At 40.5% G+C, this 26,405-nt stretch overlaps 3 pseudogenes across 3 annotated transcripts in view; all 3 read left to right on the top strand.

Annotated features, from left to right (window-relative positions):
- The window catches only part of LOC147579277 (cationic amino acid transporter 3 pseudogene), a 489,600-nt pseudogene that overhangs the window by 263,259 nt on the left and 199,936 nt on the right, over nucleotides 1-26,405 (top strand). The window contains exon 2 of the transcript XR_015253748.1: nucleotides 22,186-22,251. The product of XR_015253748.1 is annotated as a cationic amino acid transporter 3 pseudogene, transcript variant X1 (transcript). The remainder of the gene's footprint in view (nucleotides 1-22,185; nucleotides 22,252-26,405) is intronic.
- LOC112867847 (cationic amino acid transporter 3 pseudogene) overlaps nucleotides 1-26,405 on the top strand; it is an 80,059-nt pseudogene that overhangs the window by 17,025 nt on the left and 36,629 nt on the right. The gene's annotated exons all lie outside the window — the stretch shown is intronic.
- LOC112867683 (cationic amino acid transporter 3 pseudogene) lies at nucleotides 316-25,261 on the top strand (annotated as a pseudogene). The gene is made up of 3 exons (XR_015253744.1): nucleotides 316-1,181; nucleotides 22,186-22,251; nucleotides 22,740-25,261. The product of XR_015253744.1 is annotated as a cationic amino acid transporter 3 pseudogene (transcript).

The raw sequence follows: 26,405 nt of genomic DNA on the forward strand, positions 1-26,405 counted from the left end.
AGATGTGTTAGGGCAGGGCCAATGTGATTTGTAGTTTTTTTCTCAGTTGGAGACTCATCGTGAGATCTGGAACAATTTTTTCTGATTCAGTTTTAATGATCTGTCTTAGTATATTTAATGTAGACTTTAGGGACCTGAAGTTACTCTTTTTGCCCCTCCTTCCACTTCCACCCAATTCTTTAAGGAACCTAATTTAGGGTTTAAAGAAATCTCAACACTGTCAAGTAGAGGAATCAGTGCCCCTTTTCCTTGACATCCATGCCTTCTTGGTACCATCACTTTTGCATTCATCCTTTGTTCTCTAAGTAGGCCCATCTTTTCCATCTCTGACAAACATGCCTCTGTTTGAAGGTTACCATCCTGGAAAGGAGGTGGCACCTTCCTTCGGTCACTGTTTCAGGGTCTTGGAAGCACTATGTTATGATTGTCTAGAGCAAGAAGCTCTGTAGCTTGGAACTATATATTTTTCTTTACTTTCTCCAGCACAATACTCAATGCATGTTCAGTTAGAATGTGCTATGAATGATGAATGAGTGACTCAGGAAGTCCTTCATGATGAAGCATAAGCCAATTCCTTTTAGTTTTATTCCTGGAGTTTTGAGACATGTGGGTGAGGGTGCTGGGATGGATGGTGCTGGTAGAGGAACATAGTGAGAGATTGTTGGAGAGGTGGCTGGGGAATGTGATTCTATCATTGTTTATAGGGGTGCTCTTTAGCTGCTCCTGGAACTGGCCTCCAAATCCCACAGGCTGGGCTCCACCTGGCTCCTCACACTCTTCTCCTGCCAATTAGGACCTTCTCTATACCTAGAACCCTGGGAAACTTATTTACTTCTAAATTCACATCTTGCTGCAAATAAAGTCTCCAGCAAAGTCCAATTTGAGCCCTCAGTCCACCTCCTCACCCAGACAGCATCCCACTAGTCTTCCATTGCCCAGCTCCAGCTTTCCTCCAGGATTCCATCTAAGGTACCTCCTTCACCCTTTCCCACCCTTCCCAGGCTGTGGCCTCCCCCATGGCCCTGTCTTCTGATGGCCCCGCCTCCCCATAGGCCCCACCTTCTTGAGGGCACCCTCCAAGTTCCACTCTTTGTTCTGACTCTCCTTGGCCAAGCTCCTTCCCTGTATCTGGATTTGACTTGCTTTTTCTTCTCCTGTCTTATCCTCCAAAAAGCCTATGGGTAAGTAATTTCTCCTATTTGTAGAGTTGGCAGGAAATCTGAGACAGAGCTAGAGAGGAAGAAGGCTGAACTTGGAGTGCTGCTGGGTGTCCAAGTGCTCTGGGGTTTGAGCAGAGGTTATTTCATGGCTAGATTGTGAATTGGGGGTGCACACTAGAGGCCTTGTGAGTTTGGGAAGAGCAGACAGGTTTGCTGGGGTTAGAGTGATTTGGAGGCCTACACTCTCTTCTCTTCCAGACCAAAAATGTCTCAGCTCTGCTGAGTAAGATATGAGTTAAGGGAGGTTATTTCTTGGTGCTTTTCCTCCAGGGTCCTTCTCACCTCTTTGCCCTGCCCTTCTTCTTGGCTTTCTTTTCTGACCTGGTTCAGAGCTTGCTTTATTCATCTTAGTCTTTCCCACTGGGCCTAGCACATAATATGCTAGACATGTTCTTTGAATGAAGATTCTTCCACCTGGCTCTGCTACGTCCTTCATGTTTTCCCACACTTTGCCACTTGAAGTTCTGAAAATGTCTGTGTCATATCTTTTTAGGGAAGACATTGGTGTGGACTTTGTAGAATGGCAGGTCCAGTATGATAAGGTGCTCCCCCTGACCATAATGATTTGAGGTACTTCCTCCATGCTCAAAGAGACATATCTACTTTTACAGCTGCAGAAAGTATCTCACTCCCTTTATCATTTAATTTTTAAATAGGGTGTGTTGGGGATTGCTTGTAGGGTATGTCAGGCTGTAAAAGCAATAATTACCATGTTTCCCTAGGGTTTGTCTCCCCAAGGGTCTTTAAAACACTTTATGAAGGATTCTCTGAGGTCCCAAATGTATTGTAAAAGAGCCAGTGTTAACTTAGCCTTGAAACTCGATGGCTTTGTTCTTTCTCTTAGAATCTATCAAATTTATGCTCATGATAGGCATATTTATTGATTGATAAAGCTTGAAGGATAAGCCTAAAATAGGTATGGCTCTCTGGGTCTCCAAAAGGTAATTTGGTATTATTGAAAAACGTATTTGCAACTCTTTAATTTTAAAGGCCCTTGGAGTATTAAGCTGTTGTTCATTCTCCCTGCCATCGCACTGCCATGTACACCGTACTCCAACACCAGAAGTCCAGACAGCATTCATCCATGTGTGACACCTATTTTATTGATTATAGGTGGCAAATGTTTATTTCTGGGTTGTCTTTCTCTGCCCTCTAGCATTTCCTGGGCAAATTTTCTCCATTGTCAATTGATATGTGGAAGTGCCTCTAGAAGACAGATTCATTTTTTTCTTTACCAAACACATCCAAATTGATAAATATAATTTTTGGATTATATTCTTTTGGTTCGTCCTTGTCCCTTGTTTTTTTATTATCACAGAAATCATAAAGCCAATTGTAAACTAGAAAGAACTACGGAAGAGGGATATACAGTATCCCTTAAATAGTGGTGGTAGAGGCTCCTTGTTATAATTTGTGTTGCTTGAGCTGAGTTGAGGCAGATGATCTTCGTGGAAAAAACATATTGATCTATATTTAGCTAAGAACTCAGGAGTTAGAAACATAATACAACTTTCATATGAACCAGATTATCTGCTGTCTTTACTACAACAAAACAAAACAAAACAAAGCAAAACAAAGCAATGAACTTGATAACGGAGATGGTGAAGATGTGGAACAATTACCTAGGGCTATGAGAGGAACCAAGCAAAATCTGGTGAAAGAAGACGGAGAGGAGAAGACATGTAAATCCTTACATGGAGGACAGGACACATTTAAGACATGAAGGAAGATAACCAGGGAGATAGTCTTTCCTAAGCCACCTTGTGTGCCCTGTATTATTGAGGATGTATATTGGGAGGAGGTACATGGAAAAAGGAGCCATGGGCTCTGACCACTCACAAATGCTTTTCTAAATGTGGATATAGAGTATAGTGATAAATGGGACACTAGATGGCTTTCTGGATTCTGTGCATAAAAGGAAGGAAGGATTTGAGGGGGAGGGGGGAAGCTGTTTAACAAGGCTTTTTTTGGAAAAAAATGAGTGTGGATCGCTCCTTATTGTAGGTAAATGTCATCCTACATTATACTTGTAGTTTGAAAAATAAAATGGACAGGAAGATGGGTTTCCTTCTACTGCTTTCTCCTGAGGACTTCTTAGGTATTCTGTGTTGACAGGATTGAGGGTTGAGAAAAAAAGGATATAGAATTGTAGACAGAAATGGAGAAGAAATGGATTTTTACTCTTGACATCAACGTATCACATTGCTTTCTAATCCCTTAATTTTACTCCCTCCCTGGATTTTCCCAGCTCTCTTTAATGATTCCTGTATGGAAATTGTAATTCTGATTCTTCCTCGTATCTGATAAAGTTTCTGAAGATCTCTGGAACGAGAAGCTCAGGTTTTTTCTGATTTACCAGGTTGATCACCTTGTTTTGGTGTGATAGAACTGTTAAGAATTTCCAAAACTGGATTCTGACTAAAACTTAAGATTTGGAGCAATTATAACTGCTCTAATTTTAATGTCCTTAGTGTAGTTATTATAGACTTTGTCACTTTAGAGACATGCCACTACCCTTGAATCCTTCCCTCCACCTCTACTCCAGTCTTTAAGGAACCTAATTTAGGGTTTAGAGGCATTTCAGCACTACTAAGAGAAGGCAGTAGTTCCCCTTTTCCTTGAGACCCATTCCTTCTTGGGCCATCACTTGTGCATTCAGCCCTCAGTCTCTAAGTAGGCCCCATCTTCTCCATCTCTAAGAAGTCTTGCCTCTGTTTGAAGATTATCATTCTGGTAAAGAGGTGGTACCTTCCTTTGGTCATGTTTCAGGGTCTTGGAAGCCCTACATTTTGAATGTCTAGAGCAGCAAGCTCTCTAGGCAGAGAGTATATCTTTTTCTTTACTTTCTCCAGCAGAATTTCAATGCATATTCAGTTGGAATTTTCTATGAATGCTGAATGCCTGTTTTAGTAAATCCCTTGTGGTAAAGTTTAAGCCAAATCCCCTTTAGTTTTACTTCTGGAGTTATGGGAAACATGGGTGAGGGAGCTGGAATGAATAGTGGTGGTAGAGGAACCCAGTAGGAGTTTCTGGGAGAGGCAGGTGAGTGGTGGTGCTTCTATGCTTGTTTAAAGAGCTCTTCAGTGGGCTTTTTAACTGGATCTGTAACTGGCCTCCAAATCACCACAGGCTGGGCTCCACCTGGCTCCCCATACTCCCTTTGTGCCAACCAGGACCAGGGGAAGATTGTTGACTTCTAAATGAACAACATCTTGCTGCCCACAAAGTCTCCAACAAAGTCTCATTTAGGTCCTCAGTCCACTTGCTCACCCATGCAAGGACACACTGGTCTTCCATTGCCCACTTCTAGTTTTCTTCCTGGTTTCCCTCTAAGCCACCTCCCTCCCCTTTCCCACCATTCCCATGCCCTGCATCCTTGAAGGCTCCAATTCCTAGAAGGCCTGCTTCTCCCAAGGGCCCGAATCCCTGAGGGTCACCTGCTAACCTCCACTCTAAGCCCTGGCTCTACTTGGCTAAGCCCTTTCCTCTCACTGGGTTTTGATTGCACTTTCTTCTCATGTTTCTCTCTTCATTGGCAGAAATAGCCCATGGGTAAGTGGTTTCTCTTGTTTATAGAGTTGGCAAGAGAACTGAGACAGAACCAGAGAGGAAGAAGGCTGTGATGGAGTGCTGCTGGCTGTCTAACTTTATGGTGTTTGAGCAGAGGGTATTTAATGGCACTGGAGCTAGACTTTGGATTGGGGAGTGCAGATTAGAGGCTTTGTGAGTTTGGGAAGGGCAGGCAAGTTTTCTGGGGTCAGAGGAATTTGAGTCCTGCACTCTGTTCTCCTCCAGACCCGAAAGGTTCTCAGCTCTGCTGAGGAAAATATGAACTAGGGGAGGTTTTTCCTTGGTGCTTCTCCTCCAGAGTCCTTCCCGCATCTTTGTCCTGCTGTCCTTCCTGGTCTTTTCTTTCTGACCTGACGCAGAGCTTGCCTTACTCATCTTTGTCTTTCCCACAGGGTCCAGCACATAGTATGCTTAGACACATTGTTTGAATGAATGAAAATTCTTCCACCTGGCTCTACTGCTTCCATGTTTTACCACACTTTCTCACTGGAGATTCTGAAAGTCTCTGTGTCTTATCTTCTTAGGGAGGACACTGATGTGGACTTCAGGACAGCAGACCAAGTTTGATAAGGTGGTCCCCTGTCACCATGATGATTTGAGGGGCTTCTTCCTCCATGCTCAAAGAGACATATATCTATTTTTACAGCTGCTGAATGTATCTCCCTACGTGTACTATCTAACTTAAAAAGTTGTGGTGGGTATTGATTATAGGTCAGGACAGGCTGTAAGAAGAAAGATTACCAAAATCCCCTGGGGTGTGGCTGCCTAGAAGTCTTTAAAACATTTTATAAAGTCTTCTCTGAGGTCCCAAGTATTTTATAAATGAGTCAGTTCTTTCAAGGTTTGAATAAAACTTGAAACCTGATGGCTCTGTTCTTAATCTATAAATTTTATGTTCATGATAGATGTTTATGTTTATTTATCAATAAAGGTTTAGAGGAGAAGCCTGGAATGGGTATGGCTTCCTGGATCTCTAAGAGGCAATTTGCTCTTATCACAAAACATATTTCCAACTTTTTAATTTAAAGGCTGTTAGAGTCTTAAATGGTTGTCTGCTCAACACTCCCTACCCCCAACAGGCATGTACGCTGTGGGCAGTAGTCCAACACTAGAAGCCCAGACTACCCTATACATACACAACACCTGTTTAATTGATTATATGTAGCAAATGTTTATGTCTAGGTTGTCTTTCTCTTGCCCTCCAGCAGTTCTTGGGCAGCTTCTGTACATTATCAATTGACATGTGTTATTACCTCCCAAAGGCAGATTAATTTTAACCTTAGTTTAAGCAAAATCATGTGGAAAAGCAAATTTCCTTTACCAGTATATTCCACATTGATAAAATATGAGTTTTGGATTATATTCTTTTGGTTTATCTTTGTCCTTTTTTCTTTTGTTATTACAGAAATCACAAAGCATCCTGGGGATTAGAAAGAACAAGGGGATAGGGATAAAGGGTGTCCCTTAAAAAAAGTGGTGGCAGAGGCTTTTTGTTATACACTATGATACATGAGCTGGGGTGAGGCAGAGGGGTTTTGGTGGAGAAGTGATATGGATTTATATTTGGATAAGAACACAGGACTTGGAGGCATGATGCAACTTTCATATGATCTGATTTCTTTCCTAAAAAAAACAAAAAAAAAACCAAAAAAAAACAAAAAAACCCGATTAATTTTCCTAAGGAGCAAGAAGCAGAATGCAGCAGCTCCCTGGTGAATGAGAGGAAGCAAGCATGGGGTGTTGTAAGAAGACAGAAGGACTCAGCTGAGAACATCCATGGGGAGGATAGAAGGACACAGTTAATGATATGAAGGAAGGTAGCTGAGAGATACTTGTCCTTTCCTAAGCCACCTTGTATGCCGTGTGTTACTGAGGGTGTACATTGGGAGGAGGTACATGGAAGAAGGAGCAATGGGCTCCCACCACTAACAACTGCTGGTCTAAAAGAGGACATGGGGTTTGGTGATAATGGGGCCACTGAATGGATTTCTGGATTCTGATGAGAAGGAAAGAAAGGATTTGGGTGTAAATACAGATGTTAGGCAAGGCTTCTTGGGAAAAAAAAAGTTTGGATCGGTTCTCATTGTAGACAAAGACCGTCCTACATTACAGTTGTAATTTGGAAAATAGAGTGGACAGCCAGTTGGATTTCCTTCTACTGCTCTCTCCTGAGGACTTTATTAGGTGTTTTGTGTTGACTGGATTCAGGGTTGAGAAAAGGAGTAGGGAATCATAGGGGGAAGTAGAGAAGAAATAGATTTTTACCACTAAAATCAATATATCACATAACTTTCTAATCTCTTAATTGCACACCCTTCCTGGGTTTTCCCAGCTCTCTTTCTGATTCTGTTTTTGGAAATTCTATTTCTGATTGTTCCTGCAGCCCATCTAATTTCTGAAGACCTCTAGAAGTAGAAACTAAGTCTTTTCTGATTTGTCAAGTTGATCATCTATGTTGTTTTGGTGTGATGTAAATATTAAGAAACTCCAAAACTGGATTCTAACTGAAATTAAACCTGTAACTGTGTCAAATCATGAATGAGAAACATTGTATTTAACTCTGTCTTCTCTGAAGTTACCCAGAGAGACTCAGAAAAGTCTCTTTGTTCACAACCATCGCAGAATGGTAGTAGATGATATGGAGTCCATACAGCCTCTGGAGAAGCTCTGGTTATCTGCTTTTTATTCAAATAATGGTTCAATGTTACTAGTGTGGTGTGTGCATGAAGCAGTGACTTCATACATATTGTGGGAAGGAAGCAAAAATGCTTTGTTTTCCATCTACATAGATTTTTTTCTATATCCACATAGATTTTGGTTTACATTTGGATGGATGGATTTGGTCTACATACAGTTGGTATGGAGTGTGTTAGTTTGCAGCAGGATGGGTTTTCAGTGACTTGGAATTCATGGTCTGCCAGACTGGAATGAATTTCAGGCGTGGATCTGGGGGTGGTAGGGTAGGTGGGTGAGTTGGACGAGATGGATGTGTTTCTGCTTGGTCTAAAGAGCATACAGTTTGGAGGTTGCCATCCCTTCAAGTTTAAGTCTGGATTGCACCTTGGATTGGCTTGCAGAATTCGGGTTTCTAGCTGTATTCAGAGACCATGAAAGTGGTTCTACCCTATGGAACTTTTATCCTACAAACTTAGAGAATGGTTTCTTCCAAGTAACATGCAAACAGAATATAGTGCAAAGTAAGATTATAGGTGGGAGGATGCCTGGCAGGTGATCCATTTGGTGAGGTTGTTCTCAGGAGATTCTTGAGAGATAAGTATGGATATTTATTTTCTTTAGCATGAGTTGAGTTTGATTACTTCAGCTTCTTTCCAACATTTCAGGGAAGCTATCTGAGCTGTACTTCTCTTTCCCCAGGGAATAACTTACACCTTTGTGGTTTTTCTCTCTTTTCCTTTTCAGCAAAGAAAAACACCCCTGAGAATTATATTATTATTATTAGTAGTAGTAGTAGTAGTAGTAGCAGTAGTGCTAGTATTACTATTATTATATCTCAGTATCTATATCTGTATTAATATCTGTAGCAATTATTTTTAAAAAAAATTTTTTTTTCAACGTTTATTTATTTATTTGGGACAGAGAGAGACAGAGCATGAACAGGGGAGGGGCAGAGAGAGGGAGACACAGAATCGGAAACAGGCTCCAGGCTCTGAGCCATCAGCCCAGAGCCCGACGCGGGGCTCGAACTCACGGACTGCGAGATCGTGACCTGGCTGAAGTCGGACGCTTAACCGACTGCGCCACCCAGGCGCCCCCTCTGTAGCAATTATTTAACTGGATCTGTTAAATCCAGTTAAAACTGGGCAAACTGGATTTACTGGCTCAGGGTGTGGTAGAGTTTGTTTTATATTTTTTCATGGGGGTCATGGAAAGAAGGCCTCAAAGAGGCTGTATTTATTGGATCATGGTTAAAGCAAAACATGTAGCTTGAAATGATAGTTTCCCAGTGAACAGTTATGCATAATGCCAAGATGGACTAATTCCCACCTCTTTCATGAGGCCTCTCAGGCTGACTCAGAGTGCACACAAGATACTCACTTTCTTGCCAACACTGGAAAATGAGGTCCTTACTATTCTTCCCTTCTATTGCCTAGGAAGCCATCTGGGATCTTGACATGCCCTTGCCTCAACTGTTCGTTATGATTTAGGAATATCCTTCCTGGTTCATAGTTTATGTATCTTTTACATATTTTAGAAAGTTGGAGTTGTTTATGAAAAGCTCTTAATTATTCATTCCCAGAGAGGAGAATTCTCTATTCGCCACTACTGTCTTTCACTTTGTGTAACTAAGTGCATGATCATTTGGGGATAATAATGTTGGTATGATAGTTTAGGGGGAAGAAAAATGTTGCTTTTGCTTGAGTTCTTTTGAAGAAAGAATTACTGTGGTGCCTGAATTATCTAATTTGGAAATTACCTTTGTAGTGATTTATGCTTAATTGAAATCTGATCTTTAATAGATTGAATCCAGTCTTTCTCACTTAGAAAACTTGTGATTTCTATTTTATTTTATTTTATTTTATTTTATTTTATTAAGTTTATTTATTTTGAAGGAGAAAGAGAGAGCACAAGCAGAGGAGGAAAAGAGACATAGAGGGAAAGAGAGAGAATCTCAAGCAGGCTCCACACTGTTAGTGCAGAGCCTGAAGCTAAACTCAAACTTATGAACTATGAGATTATGACCTGACCTGAAATCAAGAGTTGGAGGCTTAACCAACTGAGCCACACAGGCAGCCCCCCCCCCTTTCTCATTTTAGGCATAATCCAAACTACCCAGAAGCCATCTATGTAGCCATTTACAGAGAGTACACCAACAATGGTAGCAAAGAGAGAAAATTATTTTATGTGGGAGCTTACAACATAAAGGCATTTGATGGGTACTTCCCCATCCTCCTGAAAATAGTGAAATCCTATTCTCCATACCTCTCAATCTACTGGCTTTTGCCCCACTCCTCCCTTCTGGAGGCCAGCCGTAAATATAGTTGTGCAGTTTGAGTATTGTGTCATGTTGCCTAATGCCAAAGCATTAGGTGACTTATTTTCCAAACAAATTAAATCAATGAAAGTAATAAAACTGTGTGTTTTCTGTCTTGTTCAGTTGTCACACGTCAAGGGGATGACACTGGAGCAAATCATAAATGTCATAGGTACTGTGCTTTGTCTGAGCTGACTTGGGTTACTTCCTTTGTACTTTCGCTTTGTTGTGGTGAAATGGACTTGGGCTTCAGTTCTTGTGTCAGATCTCTGACATCACCAACTGATATGTAGAGCCTGGGGTACTTCCTTGGCTGTGGCCAGTTAATCTTCTCAGTTTCAGCTGGGGAAGGAAAGGCAAGCTGGAAGTATCATCAGGCAGAAGCTTTGCTCCTTGGCTCCACCTCATCACCTACTACTCCTACCCTCTTCCCTAACTGGGTGCCCTCCCAGTAGAGAATTCTAGTTCAGAGAGTTATGCCACTGGAAATTAATGAGGGGAGAGAAGAGCAAGGAGAGCACAATGGAGAGATTAGATTTCTATCTGTAGGTGTGACCAAAGAAGCTTCCAGGAGGAAGGTCATGTTGAACACGGTTTGTTCAGTGTGTTCTAGGCAAAGGGATGGTATGTGTGAGGGCTGATGTTAATGCCAGTAAGATGTGCATGTGTGAGGAAAGGCTTGTCCTGTTCAAGCAGGAGCCACAGAAAAGGTTAATATAGTAGTAAGTGGTAGAAAAACAGTGAAAAGTAAGCCATATATATATATATATAATCTTAGAAGTTTGGACTCAATAGAGAGCAGGAAACTGTGGGTCTGGTTGGAAGTGTGTGTGTGTGTGTGTGTGTGTGTGTGTGTGTGTGTGTGTGTGTGTGTATCTTTTTAAGACTTAAAGAAAGTGTCCTTTTCCAGAAGGAGGTTATAGAACATTTACACTTCAGTTATCTGATGCAGTGTAGTGATCAGGTAGAATGTGATTTAGGGCTTTATCCTGCTTCAAGTGCAGTACTCTCTGAAGGCTTCTGTGTGAATCTGAGTTAGACCCGAGAGTTAGACCTAATCTTATTGTTTAGAGTTAGCAATTTTAAGGACCAGCAGTGTGGTCCAGTAAGTATGGCAGGAGGCTGGCTCTGGATATGCTATATTTGTAAAGTATAGGAGCCTACTAGGTATAGGTCTAGTATGGACAAGGTGCTAAATGTCTAAGTGACTTCATGTCAGCTGAATTGAATTGAGGGCTAGGTTGCTGATCCCCAAATATCTGAAACCAATGAGTTCAGTTGGAATTTCTTAGATTTATTCCAGATTTTTATGCAGTTTCCAGGAATAAAGTCAGGATCCTTAGAGACTACTTTGTGAATTCTTTTGTTTCTGGATGTATTTGTGGTTTTCTTCCTTTTGAATATAAAATGGAAAGGCAATCCTTTCTCTTTTCTGTTGGTCTTCTGTTGACTAATAGCATGTTCAGAATACCCATTATTTCTTAGCTCACATCCATATTCATTGATAACTTTAAAAAATAATGAGCTTCAAAAATAGACAAAGAGGTCTGAACTGATGCCTGAAGCCCATTGGTCTTTATGTTTATTTCCATGGATGATTAATAAATACTAACAATGCTCTAGGTGCTGTGAGCTCAGTGCTGGTCACAGATATGGCTCACGATAGAGAATGCTAATGCCCATTTTATATATTCTACTAGGTCAGATGTCTGGTTGTCAACAAGAACCAATCAAGAATGATCAATCTAACAAAGGTGATGTCCGTTTTCCCAGCATCACCTTGACATTTTAGCTCTGAGACGGGGTTAGTCATATTTTGGAGTGACTGGCAAGCTGACATTTTTCTGGCATTCGTTCTTTGGATTAAGGATGAAAAGGATATTTTCATTCCATGGCAAACATTCACAGTCTGCTCCCAATTGGCAGCCCAGTCTGGGGAGCAAATAGCCATATGAATTATGAAGCTTAAAAAGATGTTTTGTTAAACCATCCTTATTAAACTGGTGCCATCTGCCTTCCTACCTGCCTTTGTAGCATTTGGGGCAGTCTTTTGTGACAGGTGTTTCCTAAATGTTTGTGCAGGCAGCATCTGGAAGCCCTGTATGATGACTGAGGTTTGGGAAGTCCAATCCTGGAAGTATTTAGGTTGTTAGGGAAATTGCAGCCATCTTCCTGCCACTGGGCTCCCATTTTAGATAATGTCTGCTACCCACCCCCATCTTCCTTTACACATGAAGCATGCCTGACAGAGCAGGTGATTTACCCAGGCCCAAGGCTCATTCCAGGAAGGGCAAGTCAGGATGTGTGGAACTCAGTTAGGAAGAAGGTGATGGGCCTGAGGGTAGAGGGAGAATTAGGGTGGGGGTGTGACAGCTGGGTCAGAGAGTCTGGACTGAATATAAACTATTGGAAAAATCACAGATTATTGCATTGACAAAGGGCATTTCTGAATATGGTGTATAAGGGCGATGTTTCTGTGCTGTTATCAGCTGGATTTGTGGTAGATTCTCTCCGAATTCCCAATCATGGGTTTACTTTCTCTTCTGTATGTTTATTTGTTCATTTGTTTGTTCGTACTGCTTCTGTTTGAGTCACAAACTATAATTATTTAGTTCCCAGGTGTTTTGTTCTTTGAGTTGCTTCTCTGGTATCTTCATACTTTGTAGCCCACTTTCCCTCATCTTCAGTAAAAGTGGGAAGAGCGCAAGGATCACCCAGCACAACACAGTTGAGGGAAGCAGAAGTTGTCAAAAACATTACCCCTCTCCCACCCTGCCATTCAGATGGTCGTCCTCTGCAATTCCTACTTAGGGTCCATGGATGGGATTCAGTAGAGTGGAGGACATTTCTTTGAGGTGACCACTGTCAGCGAGGTCTGTGATTCAACAAATGTGGGGAACTACAGTTGTGCCTTTGTTAAGAGGTAGGTGGCTGGAGACGGTTCCCCAGAGAGAGAAAAATGGTACAAGCATTCTTAGTGTCCATTAAGGAGCCTTCAGAGACAGTTGAAGGACTAAAGGAGAAAGAGAAATTAGGAAAAGGGAGATGAGTTCAGAGTAACTGGTAGGAGTAATCAGGTAGGTATGCCTGATCTTCAGATGTTCTCCACCCTCCTCTAAGCACCCTCCTTCCTTGTATTCTCCCTGTCCTGGAGATTATAGGATTCCGGTTTCCTTCCATTTAAATCTGTTTAGTGCCTGACATTTCTCAGGCTCTGAACCTCATCCTCTCACATCATCATCTCATGAAATTCCTTTGTTGAGCCTGAAATGCACAGAGTGGAGTCAACCTTGCCTTAATCATGGATTATTAGCACCATCGCTTCCTGTCAGGCCTTGTATCAATGGATTTTATTTCCCCCTTTCATTATGATCTATTCTCGTATCCCCTCCTCAAGGGGGGTGACAATTTCTTTAGCGTATGTATAAATGCTCTTCCAATCTATGATCTATATGTGTATTTAGATACATTCATCCACTCAAACAAATTCACAGTGTTGACTCTGTGTCAGGCACAGTTGTAGATGCAGGGAATACAGTCAGGAGCAAAACAACAAAAAATCCTGTTTTCATGGAGCTTGCATTATTTTTGAATGAGAAAAATCATGAACAAATATATAACATGTAGTACCTTAAGTAGTGATAAGTACCATGGAAAAAAAAGGGGCGGGGTGATAAGGTACCTTGTGGGTGGTTAGTGGGAGACTGCATTTTTTTATGGGTTGCTTAAGGAAGGATGTGCTACAAATGTGCTATTTCACCAAATGCAGTTAATGAATCAACCATATGGATATGTGAGCTAGAAGTGGTGCAGTTATAGAGACAGCAAGTACAAAGGTTTTCATCTGGTATGTTAGGAGGCCAGAATGTTTAGGAGGCCAGTGGCTAGAGAACAATGAGTGGGAGCAGAGAGAAACAGAAGGCTGAAAGGTGGCTGGGTCAGTTACAAATACTGTCGGATTTAGGGGCCATTATAAGTGCAGACTTTGGCTTATACTATGAATAAAAAGGGAAAGTAGTGGAAGGTTTTGAGCAGAAAAATGATGTGACGTTTTTAACAGATAAATGTGTATTCTTGAAAAATGTACATATTTTTTTTGCTTGTTTTTAAATGTACATAAATAACATTGTGCTATACACCTCATCCTGCTTTTACTGTTGCTACCTAACATTGTTTCTGAAATCTACCCAAGTAACGCTCTATAAATCTACAGTATTATTCCTGACTGCTGTGTAGTATTTCATTATGCATATACAGCACATATTACTTATATATTCCTCTAGTAACAGATGCTGGCAAAGCTTCCAACATTTTGCTTCCACACAGTCTTGTAATGAACTCACTCATATAAGTCTCCTTATGGACTCAGGAGAGACTTTCCTTGGGGTGTTTACCTGGGAGAAGTAGGAGGGTGTGTGCATTTATAATTCCACTAAGACTGTGCTTCAGGATGATGGCACTCCCACCAGCAGTGTCAGATAGTTTATATCTTCTTACAGAATTCTCATGTGGATCCAATAAGGGAAGTCAGGTAAGCTTCCTTGTGGATAAGGAAACTGACACTTAGAGAGATTAAAAAATCACTCTAGTTTATGTTATCAAACAGAAGAGCCATGTCTGGAATCCAAAATTTCTGACATAATGTTCATTTCTCTTACCTCTAATGTCCCCACCACTGTCCCTGAAATAAGATGAGGCATCTGTAGGCAAAGTTGTTGTTGTTGTTGTTGTTGTTACTGTATTTGAGCCTTAAATTTTTCAATCCTGGTTTAACTCAGCCAGTCTAGGACCAAGTGTTTAGCACCAGCATGTATAAAGGTATCTAATTAGAGCCCTTAGAGTTTCAAGGAGAAATATATGGAATAAAACTCTTTCATTTTCTCATGAGGGCTAGATGACAGGGTTGACTTTTAGTGGGTGATTTTGATACTAGACATTTATAAAGACCAATTAATTATCAGATTTTTGGTACTTTGGATCAGATTTCAATATTAAACATTAGGTGGATTATATTAAGTACATATTATATGTTAGGCACAGAACTAAGTACTTTACAGGCATCATTTCACTTACTCCACACATAAACCCTATGAAATATTTACTTTTACTCTCTTTTGACTGAGGCTTTTGATTAAGTTGTGGAAACTTAATCCCTGAGAGGTGAAATAATTTGTCCAGAGTCACCCAGTGTGAGGTTGATGTGTGATTTGAATCTGAACACTCTACTTGCAGAGCCTTTACTCCTAACTCCTAAACTGTGTTGCCTTCCTGTGATCAAAGAATTCAGAATCTCTTTCTTTCCTTTAATGTACTGTTGAACTCGATTTGCTAGTGTCTTGCTGACAAAATCTGCATCCAGTTTCATCAGAAATATTGGCTTGTAATTTTCCTGTTTAGTGGGGTCTTTGGTTTTGGAGTCAAGGTAATGCTGGCTTCAGAGAATGAGTCCAGAAGTTTTCCTACCATTTCTATTTTTTGGAAGAGTTTGAGAAGAATAGTTATTAATTCTGCTTTAAATGTCTAATAGAATTGCCCCGAGAAGCCATCTGGCCCAGGATTCTTACTTTTTGGGAGATTTTTGATAACGAGTTCAATTTCTTTGCTGGATATGGGCCTATTCAAATTTTCTATGTTTTCCCGTTTGAATTTTGGTAGTGTGTGAGTGTCTAGAAATTTGTCCATTTCTTCCAGGTTATTCAGTTTGTTGGCATATAATTTTTTATAGTATTCTCTTATAATTGTGTTTCTGTGGTGTGTTTGTGGTCTTTCCTCCTTTGTCATGATTTTATCTATTTGGGTCCTCTCTTCTTTTTGAGAAGTCTAGCTAGGGGGTTATCGATTTTGTTTATTCTTTCAAAACACCAGCTCTTAGTTTCATTGATCAGTTCTACTGTTTTTTGTTTGTTTCTTTTTGTTCGATTCTATATTGTTTATTTCTGCTCTAATCTTTATTATTTACCTTCTTCTGCTGGCTTTGGGATTTATTTCCTGTCCCTTTTCTAGTTCCTTTAGGTATAAAGTTAGATATATCTTAGGTATTAAGTTAGGTATAAAGTTACGTATATTTGGGAATTTTCTTCCTTCTTGAGATAGGCCTGAATTTCAATGTATTTTCTCTTATGACTACTTTTTATAAATCCCAAAGGGTTTGTATTGTCATGTTTTCATTTTCATTTGCTTCCATGTACAGTATTTTTAAATTTCTTCTTTAATATCCTGGTTAACCCATTCATTCTTTAGTGGGATGTTTTTTAACCTCCTAAGTATTTGAGGTCTTTCCAAATTTTTTCTTGTGGTTGATTTCAAGTTTCATAGCATTGTGATCTGAAAATATGCATGTATGATCTCGATCTTTTTGTACTTGTTGAGGGGAGTTTTGTGACCCAATATGTGATCTATTTTGGAGAATGTTCTATGCGCACTCGAGAAGAATGCATATTCTGCTGCTTTATGGTGAAATGTTCTGATATATCTGTTATGTCCATCTGTCCAAAGTGTCATTCAGAGCTGTTTCCTTATTGATTTTCTGCTTAGATGATCTGTCCATTGATGTAAGTGGAGTATTAAGATATCCCACAACTATGGTATTATTATCAATAATTTTGCTTATGTTTGTGATTAATTGATTTATATATTTGGGTGTGCTTAAGTTGGGAGCATAAATTTTTACAATTGTTATTTACCATGATCATGTAGGATTCATTCCTGGGCTGTAGGGCTGGTTTAGTACTCACAAATCAATCAGTATGATGCACCACATTAATAAAAGAAAGGATAAGAACCATATGATCATTTCTATGGATGCAAAAAAAAGTATTTGAGAAAACACAGCATCCATTCTTGATAAAAACCCTGGAGAAAATAGGGATAAAAGGAATATGCCATAACATCATAAAAGTCATATATGAAAGGTCCATAGCTAATATCATCCTCATTGGGGGAAACTGAGAGCTTTCCCCCTAAGATCAGGAGCATGACAAGGATGTCCGCTCTCACCACTGTTATTCAACATAGTATTGGAAGTACTAGCCTCAGCAATAAGACAACAAAAAAAAGATAAAAGCCATCTGAATTAGAAAGGCAGAAATCAAATTTTCACTCCTCACAGATGACATGATGCCCTACATAGAAACCCTAAAGTCTACACACACACACACACACAAAAAAAAAAAAACCAAACAAACAAACACTAGAGCTGATACATGAATTCAGCAAAGTTTCAGGATATAAAAACAATGTATAGAAATTGGACACATTTCTATATACCAATGATGAAGCAACAGAAAGAGATATGAAGGAATCAATCCCTTTTGCAATTGCACCAAAAATTATGAAATACCTAGTAATAAACCTAACTAAACAGGAAATAGATCTATATGCTGAAAACTATAGAAAGATTATGAAAGAAATTGAAGAAGACACAAAGAAATGAAAAATTATTCCACGCTCATGGATTGGAAAAAAATATCAGTAAAATGTCTATACTACCCAAAGCAATCTACATATTCATTGGAATTCCTATCAAACTAACACCAGTACTCTTCACAGAGCTAAAACAAACAATCCTAAAATTGGTATGGAACCAGAAAAGACCCCAAACAGCCAAAGTAATGCTGAAAAAGAAATCCAAAGTTGGAGGTATCACAATTCTGGACATAAAGCTGTATTACAAAGCTGTAATAATTAAGACAGTATGGCATTGGCACAAAAGCAGATACATAGATCAACGGAATAGAATAGAGAACCCAGAAATGTACCCACAGATATATGGCCAACAAATCTTCAAAAAAAGCAGGAAAAGAGTATCCAGTGGAAAAAAGACAGCCTTTTCAGCAAATGGTACTGAGAGAACTGGACAGTGAAATGCAGAAGAATGAAACTAGACACTTTCTTATGCCATACACAAAACTATATTCAGAGCAAATGAAAGACCTATATATAAGACGAAAAACCATCAAAATCCTATGGAAAAAAAACTGACAACAACCTCATTGACCTAGGCAGCAGCAACTTCTTACTTGACATGTCTCCAAAGGCAAGGCAAATAAAAGCAAAAATAAACTATTGGGACCTCATCAAAATAAAAATCTTCTGCATATGAAAGGAAACAATCAACAAAACTAAAAGGCAGCCAACAGAATCGAGAGGAGATATTTACAAATGACATATTGGATAAAGGGTTACTATCCAAAATCTATAAAGAACTTACCAAACTCAACACCAAAAAACAAATAATCCAGTGAAGAAATGGGAGGAAGATATGAATAGACACTTTTTCAAAGGAGACATCCAGATGGCTAATAGACACACGAAAAGATGCTCAACATCACTCATCATCAGGGAAATACAAATCAAAACCACAATGAGATATCACCTCACACCTGTCAGAATGGCTAAAATTAACAACTCAGGAAATGAGGATGTGCAGAAAGGGGAACACTTTTGCACTGCTGTTGGGAATGAAAACTGGTGCAGCCACTCTGGAAAGCAGTATGGAGTTTTCTCAAAAAATTAAAAATAGAACTACCCTACAACTCATCAGTTGCACTACTATGAATATATTGAAAGGATACAAAAATGCTCATTTTATGGGGCACATGCACCTCAATGTTTACAGCAGCACTATCGACAGTAGCCCAAGTATGGAAAGAGCCCTAGTGTTCATTGGCTGATGAATGGATAAAGACAATGTGATACACACACACACACACACACACACACACACACACACACACACACAAGGGAATACTACTCAGTGATGAAAAAGAATGAAATCTTGTCACTTGCAACAATATGGATGGAACTAGAGGGTATTATAGTGAGCAAAATAAGTCAGTCAGAGAAAGATATTATATGGTTTCACTCATATGTGGAATCTGAGAAAGTCCACATATGAACATAAAGGAAGGAAAAATTAAAAAGAAAAAACAGAAAGGGAGGCAAATCATAAGAGATTCTTAAATACTGAGAATAAACTGAAGGTTGCTGGAGGAGTAGTGGGTGTGGGGATGGGGTAAATGGATGATGAACATTAAGGAGGGCACTTTTAATTTTTTTTTTTCAACGTTTATTTATTTTTGGGACAGAGAGAGACAGAGCATGAACGGGGGGGGGGGGGGGGAGCAGAGAGAGGGAGACACAGAATCAGAAACAGGCTCCAGGCTCTGAGCCATCAGCCCAGAGCCCGATGCGGGGCTCGAACTCACGGACCGCGAGATCGTGACCTGGCTGAAGTCGGACGCTCAACCGACTGCGCCACCCAGGCGCCCCAGGAGGGCACTTTTATAGATGAGCACCTGGTGTTATGTGTAAGAAATGAATCACTAGTTTATACTCCTGAAGACAAGACTACACTTTATGCTAACTGACTTGAATTAAGAAAAAGAGAGAGAGAGAGAGAGAGAGAGAGAGAGAGAAAGAAAGAGAAAGAAAGAAAGAAAGAAAGAAAGAAAGAAAGAAAGAAAGAAAGAAGAAAGAAAGAAAGAAAGAAAGAAAGAAAGAAAGAAAGAAAGAAAGAAAAAGAAAGAAAGATTTTACTCTGACCTGCATGGCAAGCATGACAAACTCAGTCGTCATGACTCAGCAGGAAGTTTTGGGCTTCTTTTCTTAACTGCCTTTCAAAATGTCAATTATTAATACAAAAGTAAATTTATTATTGTGTGATAAATGTATCATGCTATATCTTGCTATGCCAGAATGAAAAATCACTTGTAAATAACATTTTATGTTAAATAAATTAGATATCTTTGTCATTAAAATTTTTTTATGTTTATTTATTTTTGAGAGAGAGAGAGAGAGAGAGAGAGAGAACTCACAAGCAGTGAGCTTATGACCTGAGCCAAAGTCAGACGCTCAACCAACTGAGCCACCCAGGAGCCCCAAGAAATCTTTGTCATTAAACAACAACAACAACAACAACAACAACAACAAAACTTCAATCCTTTCCTATCACCAGATATCCCAGTATGTGCCATACCTCTTTAGAGACCATTTGCCCATGCTTTTGAATATACATCTATAACTGTATACTTATAGAGATAGATTCCATGGAAATTATGTAATATTACATAGAGTTGTACTGTACATATAATTTTGCAACTTCTTTTTTTCTCTCAATAATGTATATTGAATACATATTAATGCTACTTTACATAGATTTAACATGTACCTTTTAGCATTAACATAAAAAAAAGAATCTCTTCCCTTTAAAATTGAGGACCACTTCTTGTCAGTTGGGTGGTTTAGAGCAATCATGGGAACTACTGGACAAGAATCTTCAGAGGGAGAGGATATAAAGTTTGAAAATATCTCTAGGCGTCTCCATTATGCCTCCCTCTGTCCCCTGAAGTGAGAACCTCTGCCTTAGGACATCCCTCCTAGATTATAGGTCCTGAAAATGATGCCTTCAAAAAAATAGGAATTTTATAACAGGGTGTGGGTGTTGGCTGCCTATAACCCAAGGCAGCCTGGTATTTTTAAAACAAGTCTTCTGGCAAATAATGGTTATCACCTATGTGTGGCTTATACATTCCATGAATGATGTGTGGTGAAGGTTATATCAAAGTTGGTTTTCACATTATATTTTCATTTTGCTTTCCTTCTACAAGGAAGATAATACCATTTATATCTTTACCTGAGCCATATTTATAAAGGCTGCTTGGCTACAAAGTAGTTATCTCAAAGTCAAGAGATAGGAATTTTTGATTTTGTGTTCTTTCAGGTTTCTTTTCTCAGTTTGCACATTTGTTCAACAGATATTTCTTGAGCACCTGACTCACAGTCTAATGGAGGAGGCAGGCAGCTGACTTGGAATTTGGATACATTAGGATAAATGGCACATGAGGAAATTTCAGATTCTATGAGAGGTCACAGGAATGGAAGCATAAGGATCAGGGGAGGCTTCCTGGGGAAGCAACTTCTGAGCTGGGAACTGAAAGAGAAGTGGGGATTAGCTAAGTGAAGGGACAAGAGGATATTACAGACAGGTAACAGGGTGAGTGTGGAATTTCTCAGCTGGAGCAGGAACTGGGCAGGGGGTGAGGCTGGAGGAACCAGCACAGGTCAGATGATGAAGGAAGGAAGGACCATGAAGGAAGGGCAGCAGGAACCACTGAAGGGTGTGAAGCCTGGGGATGGGTGGGGGACATGTCAATCACATTCATAGTGTAGTGTCCATGAGTTAAGAATTGATACTCCTTATTTCTCTCCCATGCTGAGAGTAAATCATAAAATGGAATTGGTGAGGGGCACTTGGGTGCTTCAGTCAGTTAAGACTCTGACTCTTAATTTTGACTCAGGTCATGGTCTCATGGTTTGTGGGATGGAGCCCTGCATTGGACTCTGAGCTGACAGCATAGGGCCTGATTGGGGTTCTCTCCCTCTCCCTCTCTGTCCCTCCCCTGCTCTCCCTCTCTCTCTCCAAAATATTAAAAATAAATAAACGTATGCTTTGGCTCTCTCCCACTCTAAAAGCATAAGGGACTCTTAAAAACTGAGAACAAACTGAGGGTTGATGGGGGGTGGGAGGGAGGGGAGGGTGGGTGATGGGTATTGAGGAGGGCACCTTTTGGGATGATTACTGGGTGTTATATGGAAACCAATTTGACAATAAACTTCATATATTGAAAAAAAATAAACTTAAAAAATTTTTAATTGACCTTTCATTCTTTTGAAAGCTTTACCAACATTTCCTAAAATTCTCTTAAATTCAAAGCTTGAGTAAGAAGGAGAGAGGGGAGTTAATGGCTTTGTTTTCTTTGTTCTCCCCTACTCATTTCTGGGGAATTTCTGTGAATTAATTGCTCATCTAAAGTTTTGCTCCTCTTGAGGTGGAGACCATTTGAATAGGAGCAGGGAAGTAGGGGTAAATAGGAACCACATCCAGGTTTCTTCATTGGGAAAATATATTTGGCCTCTTCAGACCACTGTTTGATCCAGTTAAAAATAACTCCTTTTGAAACATTAGTAGGCAGTTACAAGTAAGTGTTTCAACAAAAGCTCACAGAGCAGGGCAAATTCTCCAGGCTCCTGGCAGCTGACATCACAGATGGCCCAGGGTGTTTACAGAGCACAGTGTGGTCAGCAAGGAGACTGTCTGCATAAGTGAACTCACCTTCTCTCCAGGATCCAGATAGGGAGGAGACAGAAGAAATTATTTTGGCTGGGAGCTACTGTGATGTAGGTGACCTAACTTTTTTCTGCCTATCCAGCACACTTTCATAACTGTAGACATAAATATTGTAGTAAATTTTGTCTGGTTGTTTGGGTGAGGTTTATTCAATGTCAGAATTCCTAAAATGACCTTTCAAACTCTTCAACTTTCTTAGTAATGGACATTTGAATGACTGCTGTACCTGTTTCTTCAGTGTTTCCTTACACAGCCTGTCACTCTCCTTTTTGCAGGTAGTTATGAAGGCCCTGCCGCTTTCTCCCTCTTCCTCTCTTCTCACAGTGACCCTGTGGGCCAAGGTGGGTAAAGCAAAGGGTTGGACTGTATATTCTTTGCCATCAGTACAGCTAAATGGATGATGCAGAATGTGGAGAAAGGGGGGCAAAGGAACATTTGTCCTTGGATAATTGATTTTGGGGATAAATGTTTTAAGGCCAGGGGACCAATATTTGTATTTTAAACTCAGATGATATTTTTAAAAATGGTTCTGCAATTGCAATGAGGCTGTCTAGTCAGTGAATTAATGTGTCATAGCTCATGCTCATCATACACACCACAGAAACAACCCACATGTGAATTATTGCACAATAAATTCATGCTCTCTTGTGTATTACAGCTTAATTAGTCAGCTACATGAGTTAGATGAACCTAAATGGGATAATGTCATGTGATGTATAAAACAGGACAATGTTGGGAGGTATTTGACACATTTTCTGCAGGGAAAGCAGGGTTGATTTGTCTATGATGTCTTTTGATATCTGTTTCTGTGATATTTGTTTTGTAACAGGTGACATGAGATATCTGAGCGCATTGGTTGGTTGAGCATCATTGTTCAAGAAGTATTTATTGTTTATTTAGATATTATGAAGGGATAGGACATACCAGATGAAAGATGATGCAGCAGATTTGAAGCCTGAGACTTGGAACTTGGCAGCCCCAAATCAACTTGGGTTAATTCAGTTCTCCAAACCCTATCTGAACACTCTCAGTTCCCTGGCCTTGTTGCAGCTCTCTGACCCTGGAATCCTCTTCAGCTGCAGCTAAAATGCTGCATCAAGCACTTCGCAGATTTGGTCAAAAGCTGGTATGCAGACGTAAGCTGGAACAACCGGTGGCTGAGGATGACCCATCCAGAAGCCTGAGCACTCTGGATTTAGTGGCCCTGGGTGTGGGCCACACAGTAGGTGTAGGTGTGTATGTCTTAGCTGGTGACGTGATCAGCAATCAAGCAGGACCATCCATTGTGATCTGCTTCTTGGTGGCTGGCCTATCTACTGTGTTGGCTGGGCTGTGCTATGCAGAGATTAGTGCCCGTATTCCCCATTCTGGCTCTGCTTATCTCTACACGTATGTCACTATAGGTGAATTCTGGGCCTTCGTCACTGGCTGGAACCTCATCCTTTCCTGTGTTGGTGGTATAGCCAGTGTGGTCCGAGCCTGGATCTTAGCTTTTGCTAGCCTGATTGGGATCCAGATCTTTCAGAAACTGCATGAGAGCATTGCACCATATGTTTCCCAGGTCTTTTCAGAATACCTAGACTTCTTTGTTGTGGGCCTTGTGTTGTTGCTCATGGGATTGCTGACTCTGTGGGTGGATGAGATTTTCCTGGTTAACAAAGTGCTCACATTGGTGAGCCTTTTGGTTCTTACTTTTGTCATCATCGCTGGCTTCATTAAGGGGGACCTGCACAACTGGAAGCTCACAGAAGAGGACTACGTAAAGGCTGGACTCAATGACACCTCAAGTTTGGGCCCTCTGGGCTCTGGAGGATTTGTGCCTTTCGGCTTTGAGGGGATTCTCCGTGGAGCAGCTACCTGTTTCTATGCATTTATAGGTTTCAGCAGTATTGTTACCAGGGTTGACAAAGCCAAGAATCCCTGGCGTTCCATACCCATGAGCATTATGATTTCACTGTTCATCTGCTTTTTGATGTATTTTGGTGTTTCTGCGGCACTTACACTTATGGTGCCTTACTACAAGCTTCAACGTGGCAGCACCTTGCCTGAGGCCTTTCTTAATATTGGCTGGGCCCCTGCCTGCTATGTTGTAGCTTTTGGATTTATCTGTGGTTTTCCTGCCAGCATCTTCGGCTTTATGGTCCCCATACGTCAGGTGATATACAGGATGTCAGAGGATCACCTCCTGTTCCCTGTCCTTGCCAGGATCCAAACTGGCAAATACACCCGCATCATGGCCACTGTGATCTTGAGCATTATTGCACCAATCATGGCCTTCTTCTTTAGACTCACTGATCTTGTGGACCTCTGGTCACTTACTTTCCTGATAGCTTACTCCCTGGTGGCTCTTTGTGTTCTCATCATCAGTTATCAGCCTGAGAGGAGGACTGGGGGAAATGAAGCAGAGATGCGGGAGGAGAATGGACCTGCAGCAGACAGGCTAACTCTACAAGGACTACTTTTTCCAGGCAGCTACTCCCCAACTCCACTTTCTGGCCGGGTTGTCCATGTTTGCTCCTCACTGCTTGCTCTGCTGCTCACTCTTCTTTGCCTGGTGCTGGCCCACTGGCCAGTTCTGCTTTCTGGAGACCCAGTATGGATTTCAGTGGTTGTGCTGCTCCTGGTGCTCATCACTGGGATCACTGGGGTCATCTGGAGACAGCCCCAGAGCCCCAGTCCTCTACCCTTTAAGGTCCTTGTTCTCCCTCTCCTCCCACTACTGAGCATCTTCATGAATGTTTACCTTATGACGCAGGTGACAGCTGACGCCTGGATCTTATTTGGTATCTGGATGTTAATTGGTTTTGCCATCTACTTTGGCTATGGGCTCCAGGGCAGCCTGGTCGCTAACCCCACTTAAGTTAGTTCCAAAACTATAAACCTTGAACTCAACAGTTCCAGTACATATTTGGTTTAACGTCATCACACTGAAATGCAGTCTTGTCCCCTGCACAGTTATGTAGGGTACTCTTATCACATGGAAATCTAGGTTTGCCATGGGATGTTGATGTGGGGGAACACTAATAGAGCTTGTAGTTATCGTGAAGTGAAGGGTGTGTCTTTGCTCTTTCTCCTTTTTTTTTAATTGTGTACTTTTTATTTGTCTCTGTAGCTCTATACTGGATTTAAAAAAACGATTATTAAAATAAACTAAAAAGTATTTTGCTTTCTTTGTGGTAATATCCAGTGGTGGAAATAATGGATCATTTGGCAGTTCCATTTTCTAATTTTTGAGGAACTCCCATACTGTTTTCCATAGTGGCTGCACCAATTTACATTCCCAACAAGAGTGCATGACAGTTCCTTTTTTTCTACATCTTCACCAATACTTGTTATTTTGTCTTTTCAATTTTAGCCATGGGGCAGGTGTAATGTGATATCTCATTGTAGTTCTAATTTACATTTCCCTGATGATGAGTGATGCTGAGCATGTTTTCATGTGTGCTTTGACTTCTGTTTTTAATTTTTTAATGTTTATTTTTTTTGAGAGAGAGAGAGAGTGAGCGAGCGAGCAGGGGAGGTGCAGAAATAGAGGGAGACAAAAGATGTGATACACACACACACACACACACACACACACACACAAATGGAATATTATTCAGCCATAAAAATGAAATCTTGTCATTTGTAACAATATGGATGGACCTATAGGGTATTATGCTAAGTGAAATAAGTCAGCCTGATAAAGACAAATACCATATGATTTCATTCATATGTTGAACTTATGTCTTAAAACATAAAACAAATGAACAAACAAACAAAAAGAGACAAAAGAGCAACCTCCCCCAGACTCTTAAATACAAGGAACAGACTAGTGGTTGACAGAGGGGAGGTGGGTGGGAGGATGGGTGAAATAAATAAAGGAACTAAGAGCACACTCATCTTCATGTGCAGAGAAATGTGTAGAATCATAGAAATATTATATAGTACACCCGAGAATAATAGAATGACACTGCATGTTAATTAATACTTCAAAAAATAATAAAGGGGAGACAAGGGGCCAGAAAGAGATGAAATACGGCCCCTGCCCTTAAGGAGCTTAAATTCTAATACAAAGGGTAAAGCCTAGCTGTAGCATAAGGTAGAAAGTGTTGTCCTAAGTAATATGCAAATAAAATGTCCTGGGAATTCAGAGTAGAGGATGATCATTCATGGATGACACAGTAGTGAGGATTGATCCGTGAAATCAGAGTAGACTTTGTAGAGGAATGGCATTTGAATTGGCTCTCCCCAGGGACACATAGGATTTTTGCCACACATGGGAAGCAGGGAGAGATTGTAGGAAGAGAGAACAACTCAAGGAAAAGCATGGGAAAAGGAAGCAGTGTTCAGAGCACACTGAGCATGTAGTGTAGCCTGAGCCTTGGCTGTAAGAGGGGGCAACAGAACATGCACAGGTGGATTGGAGCCAGGGCTTTCCTCTGACCACAAAGCACTTTGGCTTTAAACCTACTACCCATACTGAAAATCCCTGGGGCTGGTTCTTCTACTTGGC

The sequence above is a fragment of the Puma concolor genome, chromosome B4 (assembly GCF_028749965.1).
Source record: "Puma concolor isolate L17-30 chromosome B4, mPumCon1.1.hap2, whole genome shotgun sequence".
Taxonomy (NCBI): domain Eukaryota; kingdom Metazoa; phylum Chordata; class Mammalia; order Carnivora; family Felidae; genus Puma; species Puma concolor.